Source organism: Meleagris gallopavo, chromosome Z, assembly GCF_000146605.3.
Source record: "Meleagris gallopavo isolate NT-WF06-2002-E0010 breed Aviagen turkey brand Nicholas breeding stock chromosome Z, Turkey_5.1, whole genome shotgun sequence".
In the NCBI taxonomy this organism is placed as follows: Eukaryota; Metazoa; Chordata; class Aves; order Galliformes; family Phasianidae; genus Meleagris; species Meleagris gallopavo.
Window position 1 is genome coordinate 41,777,261 of NC_015041.2, and position 8,057 is coordinate 41,785,317.

Genomic DNA, 8,057 nt, shown 5'->3' on the forward strand with positions numbered 1-8,057 from the left:
AATATCTAAAGCCATTAAAAACTCAACAGCTAAAACTCAAAGAAAAATACAATTTACATGACCTGCTATGACTGCAGCAACAAATCCAAGAGGATCCATTCCATATGTTTGAAACTCATTTGAGGGATGTTGCAAGCTTGACTTGTTACACGCACTTTCAATACAACAGAATTAAACACCAGTCAGGGGAAGGCTTCTAGGACAGAGATGACTGCTGTATAAATACTATTCTCTGGGTAGAAATATTTATAAACGCACTTCACTTACACTTCATAGAGACTGGCAGTAACTAACAGAGAAAACATTTCTATTGCCTGAAAAAGGTAAATGTGTGTGTAGATGAAGGTGTCAGTTACACAATATAGTTATTTTTTCATCAAGGCAACCAACAATACTACTTTATTTTTGAGAAATATGTAGGTTCACCACAAGAAATACATTCTCAAATCAGATACATTTCACATATCTTGTATCAACAGAGTATTAATTAGCGAGGCTTGTAGCTGTTACTATCTACTCTTCTATATGCAGGTATAAAAACCCAGCAACAGAATAAACAGTAGTCAAACTGAAAACACATCATCAGGATTTCCTAATTTTCAAAAATCACTTTCACAGAAATGGATGTTAGGATTGTAGAAAATGGACAGGAAAATCCTTTGAGAATATAATTTTAGTTCGGAGAGTAACAGAAATTGCAAAAAGCTTGTAAGATTTTTCCGTAAAGCTGAGGAACATGGTTCATGAAAGCAATGTATCATGTAGTTCTGTTCAAGCTCAAATAGCTAAATGTTTACACATCATACAGCTTACTCTATCCAATTCCATCTCCTAGAAGATTAAGGCAGATGGTTTCTTTCAAGGCATTAACTTCGAAGTTATTTGGACAGTAGCAGTGTTAAGTATTCCAGACCCAGATTAAAAACACATGCATGCGCACACACACACACACATGCAATCGCTGTAGTTTACCTGCATTTTTCACTTCTCACATTAACTTACCATTATTCTAAATTGTTATCTTGCAGAAACCAAATAAAAGCACTATTGAAACATACTAATAAGGTCTATGAACACCCACAAAAATGTAACATTTGTTGGAATGATGTATTTTGAATTTGACTTCACGTTGCAATTTCCAATTAGTTTCTTCAACCATTTAACTGCTTGATGTTAGCAATGTCTACGCCACTTTCGGCCTACTAAATAGATCAGTATGGTTGAGCAACAGGCTTATTCATAAGCAAATCTTTTAATTAAATGTGATGTGGAAGTTTAATCACTTCTGAAGTGAGCTGTTGGATATAGTTGCCTATAAAAGCAGAAGACTAGAATTATGTGATATTTCTGGCCATTGCTATAAGGCTGAATTCTTTGACTACAGACACGTCAAGCAGCTAGACTGCCTTGGTGAGGCTGAATGGATTGCCTGAAGGATGCCTGAGGCCTTCTTGGCAATGTATTTCCAGAATCACTTCAGGGAGAAGTGTTCATGTGCACTAACAAACCCTGCTTCTCTGTTTCATGTCACACCCAGAGGCATTTTGAACCTCCTCAAGAGAGAAGAGGGTAGATCAGTGCAGTGCAGTCCTGTGCAATAACTAAGGCAATTAGTGAAGAAGATCAGGCATTGCCAGAATCAGAGAATCACAGTCTAAGAGAGGCAACCCTGCCTCAGTTCTAGGCCAGCAGCAAGACTGAAGAAATACTGCTAGCAGGCACATAGCTGCACCATTGTACATACACAGCCAACCACAGCGATGAACAGAGGCACAGAGCACTCACATCAACAGTCAGCACATAAGACCTCATCCTGCTCCCCTCAGTCCGAGCAGGACAGTTAGCCACCAGTGAGAATGTAGATCTCTGGTTCTCCAGCAAAGACACCCTGGGAGGGGCCTGGACAAGTTGTCTTCTCCCCTGAGTTCTCAGTTTGGGTTCTCACCTGCCTTTAGGTACTTGTGCTTCTCTGGGCATGTGAGATGGGCCTTGAATGGGGCTGATGGCTCCTATTACAAGTCTGGTAGCAGCCATAGCAGGGTATTACTGGGCTCTTCCACCTGTCACTGACACCATTTGCTCCTCTGTGAGCGTAAGCAAAGGAGCACTTATCACGAAGTCTAACAGCAACAGGACCTAGGGTCTCTATGAGTCCAAATTATCTGGTTTTCAGAATATGAGCTGAGGTAATGTAAACACAGCCCTCCTATATATTTGTGGAAGGGCTGGCAGTGTGAATGTTTGTCAAAGATACTTGGCTGGTTCCCTCCATGACGTGTCAGTATATGTCAGATACTAAACAGTTTGACAAGAACAAAAATCTGTTATGTGGCCAAAGTAAGGGAGAAGGGAAAAGAAGAGGTGAAGAAACTGACAGCTATCTGAATCTAAGTGATGAGACTGAAGAAGTGTGCAAGTTGAAACAGAAGAGTATAAAGTTTTGAATAAAACTCTGATAAACTAAAAAGAGTGTAAAATCAGACAAAAAGCCATTAGTAGGATTTTTCAGAATTCAATACGATATCTACAGAAAACAAAACAAGAATGCAGTCACACTTCAGCAGAGGCATTTGCCATGCTGTGGATTAATTTTAACCTACCTGCTTACAGCCGTTAAAAATGCATAAAAATATCATATCCTTTGAAATGGCTTTCTAGGACTTCTAAGGCTTCTAAGACTAGTCTTTCAATTTAAGCAGGAAATATTTTTGCTATTGATTTCTGAGAGAGATATTTTATTTTCTTGCTTGTTTTACAACTCTGAGCTTTTCTACTATCTATATATGCTCCTAATGTACTCATAAGATCGTGAGGACTATGACAATCTACTTAGCAATCACTTCACAGCTATAATCATAGATGATTTAAGACATGGCTGTTATTTTAAACTATTTAACACCACACAAAAGCTGTGCCAGGCATTAGTGAGTGCATAAAATGTCCAGTTTTATTTCAAATATAGAAAGCAGAATATTCAAGAAAAGAAAATGAGTAAGAATACAAAGCACTTCAATGTGTAAAATGTGTACATACTGAAAGTTGAGCAGACGAATTTTTAAATTCTTCAGTGCATAAAGATGAAGCTGGTAAGCTATTTGTTATTGGACCACTGGGTCAATGGAAAGTTTTACCATTAAAATATATGTACCCACATACCCACATGTCACATTTACAGCTTATTCCAACTCAATGGATTCTCTTACTTCTTCTTGCTATAAGAAAAATCAAACTAGAATAAAACACAAAACATTGGTTCTCTCTGGACTACAGATCCAACATTTTTCGGTCATAAAAAGAGCAGAGGGATTAATTATGGAAAATTCCCATTAACACGGTTAATTTCACAGATCTCTTAGGGAAAGAAGAGACCCATTTGGCCTTCTAATGTATCTTGCATTTTAAAATACTTTTTCTTTGAAGGATATTGTTCTCTTGACAAAATTTCAGTCTCTTATTTATGAAGAACTACATAAAATTATGTGTCATAGCATCCTTCAAATTTATTAAAATTCCTTAAACTCTGTGTGGAGCCTTATTCAATCTATGCCTTGCTATGCACACAGGAAATCAATGTGACTGAAGTCACTTAAGGTTTTACGACTACTAGGCTGTACACACACTCTTTCCAACCTCTATCACACTGCTTTTGTTACGGTGGAACTGGATCTTTTTTAATCAACTGAACTATACTCCCCAAACCTTGTTGCTTACATACATGGTTTCCTTGAGTAATAGCTTTGGGTTTGTTTCCATGTAAACTTGATTTATTTGCAGACTTTCTTCTCTTGTATCTTAAAAGAATTCTGCAGTCAGTGATTTTTTTAGATTGCTTTTCTCCTCCCTTGAAGTGATCTTTCACAAATCCCGTTTGAGAACTGAGATAGTCTTCCTCCTTTAAATAAATCATTTCCAAAAAATGTTCTACTAATCATTTTTATCTCATCTGGGACTGCCTCAAGGACTTTCTTAGTACTTAGAAAAAAATAATTGTCTCCAATAAGGTTCAGAATATATTCTGAATTTCCTCCCCCATGCTGTTGTTATCCTCAAACATTGAGTCCCAAGATACATTTAAATAATAATCATCTGAAAACAAAAGCCATACCTCCCTGATTCAGAAGAGTCTACATTATTTGGACTATTCCACAAGGTTGCACCAAAGATAAGAAGGCTTTCAAAATCAGATTTAGTTTCCTGCAGTTATCTTATCTGAAAAACAGTTGGGTTTTTTACACTCATGAAGAATTCTAAAACAAAACTGTGTTGCTCCATTAGTTTACTTAATACTTCCAATATTACATCTGTAAATTAAAACTAGGATGAAGATAATATCCATTATTTAAACTCTGTTTTGAACTGATTGAGAAAACTGAGGCATTTATTATGTCCATATCATTAGCTGATTAAGACAAAATGTGTGTTAAAACAATCACAAAAAGTTCAATTCATTACTCAAAAATGTTTATTTATTTTCAACTGCTAATGAGTTTCTCAAAGGAACTAGATTAGACATTCACAGATAAATATATCTTACTTAAATGAAGAGTTATCAAACGTGCTTTAAGATCTTAAAGCTGTATATACTTAGCCTGGCTGTAGTATATTGCTGTTCCCATTGTACAAATAAGATAAAATGGTTAGTTTTCAAAGGAAAAATAAGATGTAGGGAGTGTCTCTTTAAAGAAGAAAAATAAAAGACTGAATGAGACAAAGAGAGAAATTATGACTAAAAGTCAATTGAAAACATTCCAGCTACTATTCCATTTGTGGGAAGGTAAGACAGTTAAATATTTCAAAGCATTTATAGAAAGAAATTACTGAAAACAAGTATTTTCCTCTATCTTGGAAATCACAAGGGTCACAAGAACTCATGTTTTTCTTGACAGAAACCATGATATATGTTTATATAAGCTTCATGATGATGTTAGTCCTGTATATAGTTACAATGGTAAACACATCTGTAAAATTAGCATATTCAAACTGACTTTTAAAAAATACAAACACTCTAGAAGTAAATGTAGCATGAACAAGGCTTCCAGTTCTGCTAACATCAGAGCAGAGGGTTTTCATGGCATGTCTGCTGGAAAAGTATGTGAAAGCCTGCATTATTGCCAAGGGATGTAATAAATGAAATAATTAAAAGAGAAACAGAGAAAATGAATATGGTATTTACTTGTTACTGTTGGAAAATGAGAGATAGTTGCAAGAAGCTTTCATTGTAACATTTCCAGAGAAGGTACATTACTGGAAACTTTCAGAATAAACATTTCTAGAAGAATTAGCCTTATACAGAAGCAAGGTTAACTGTTGCTATTAGTTCTCCGAGGCAAAATCTAACATCAAATCATCTTATTATTTAAGTGCAGAATCCTTGCTTTGGTTCAACATCTACCCTTCAAAAAATGTCATCTCAACCTTCTATTTTTGTTTTCGTATTTCTCTGAAATATGAGTTCTGTTCTTCTGAACCTGAATCGTATTTCCTGACTGCAATCTGACTAATATGCCTCTCTTTTCAAGGAAAACTTGCATTAGTCCTAATGGATTTTCAGATTCACACAAAGAATTTACTTCTGTTACTCACTAATAAGCTTCTATCTACACCAATTTAGGAGTTCCTCAACATGACTGAGTAACGAATTAGAACAGGCTCCCCTGTAGCCATTATGCCTTGCTGATGGCACTCACACACTTCACAACAATCATGGACAATTCACAGAAAAGGCAATGAAATGTCTGCTTTAAATAAAGAGAATGCTTTAGAGTATCAACTGCTTTAGATAAAGCTTTTAACTTTACTGTTTACTTTAAAGCTTTTACACTTACTGTGAAGCAACATTTCAATAACAAGAAATCACAAACCAGTGTGCTGTAGTCCAAAACATGAGCGAATAAAATGTGATGATTATTTTTCCAGTTAATCTTTTCTTCTTTTATTGACAGGGGAACTAAATATGCACAGATTGACCATGATGACTTAACTGGTCTGAAAACCCACAAACTACTATTAATTTCCTGTGTGCAAAAAAGTTATTTAATACTCTATCTGTGCTTTTGATTCATGGCCAAGACAAAGCTATTGCACCTGCAGAACAGTGCACTTCCTGAAAGGCTCAATACAGAAATCTCTTTGCCACTGCAACATCATCAAAGTCATCTTCCCTAATTATAAGATGTGTTCCTGATAGAAGGCAAACAGATGGCGGCAACAAATGAAAAGATTAGGAACAGAAAGGAGAGGTAATGAAATATCCGACAAAACAAAAGATAACACTTGGCACTGTCATTAATGCCTGGCCGTAATATGTTCCACACGTTTTGGAAATAATAAATACTTCTTATGCAGACTTTATAGGTGAAAGATCAGATTCAGAAAGCTCTCTGGCACTTCAGAATATTTAGAGATTAGAAGACCCACCATCACAACAAATGAGGTATGAGACGGAGTGGTGAATGTATCAAGAAACCATAAAAGGCAAGAGAGATTAAAAACATGGATTTGGGTCTTATACTCACTTTGCTGCACTTGGAAGAATGTTCAAGAATTCCCGAACAGTAATAACTCCTGTGCCATGTTCTGTTTTCTGGATTACAGTCAGCACTTTGTAGTATTATGGAGGATTTGTGGAACAGGACATATCCAAGCGATTGCCTCCATCTATCATCTATCGTGAGCTACATATGCGAATGTGAGCCAGCAGTGCGCTCAGGGTGGCTAAGAAGGCTAAGGGCATTCTGGCTTGCGTCAGAAATGGGGCAGTCAGCAGGACTAGAGAAATGACTGTTTGTCCGTGCACAGCATTGGTAAGACTACACATTGGTAAGACTTAGTCAAGCACTGTATTCCGTTTTGGGCCCCTCTGTACAAGGATACTGAGTTATTCGAGCATGTGCAGAGAAGAGCAACAAAGCTAGTGGAGGAACTGGAAAACAAGAGAATTGGGTGAAGAGAAGCTGTTTAGAGGATGCAGTGGGGAGATCTCATCACTCTCTACAACCAGCTACAGGAGATTGCATTGAGCAGGGTGTCGGTCTCTTTTCTCAGATGACAAATGACAGAAACAACCTTAAAAAGAACAGGGAGAGTTTAGATTGGATATTAGGAAGAACTTCTTCAATAAAACGGTGGTCATATATTGGAAGGGGCTGCCAAGGGATGTGGTGTAGTCCTCATCTCTGGAGATAATCAGAGATACGTGGACATAGCACTAAGGAGCATGGTGATCTTGACAGTCTTTTTCAGTTTAAATGATTCAAGATTCTATACAACTATTACTGATGCTAAAGCTATACACTGTTACTGTATATTACTGCTACTAACATCATTCTGATGAGGTTTTGAAGATGAAGGTGGGATAAAAACCAATCTGTTTACATTGCACAGAAAGAACTAGAAAGGAACATAACCAATTCATTTGAAATCGAGTTGTGGAAAAGACTACAGCAGCTTCTTAATATCAAATGGTAAAAGCAGATAAAGAAAAAAGATTATTTTAAAACACTTACCATAGAATCACAGAATGACTTGGGTTGGAAAGAACTTCAGGATCAGCTACGACCAAACTCTGATGAAGGAAGGATTGCCAACAAGTAGATCAGGCACTAGATCAAGTTTCTCAGGACTCTTTTATTCTTCGAAGTGAGATATCTTCTGAACCTCATCAGCATTTGACTTGTTTTGCAAAATCTAACTGCTTTTGCAGTCAACTTTGAGAATAATGTGAACGTTGATTTTTTTCTAAAGGCACAGATAGTACACACTAATAAAATATATAAATTGAGGATTAATCGTCATTCAGGAGAAATCATGGTTCTTCTTCCAGGTACAGAGAGTCTTTATTCTGCATCTCATTTTCATGCACACCATATTCCAGTGGAATCCAAAAAGGAAACCATCAGGCCTAGCTTGTTTATTTGCTGTCTCTAGCAAAAGAACAAACAGCAGGTAAAGGAAAGGTACGATACTATGGTTTAGCACAAGTCACAGTTAGACCATGCTAATTAAAGTAATACATAACATATCTCATAATTTATTAAGGCTTTGGCTACATTTTCATA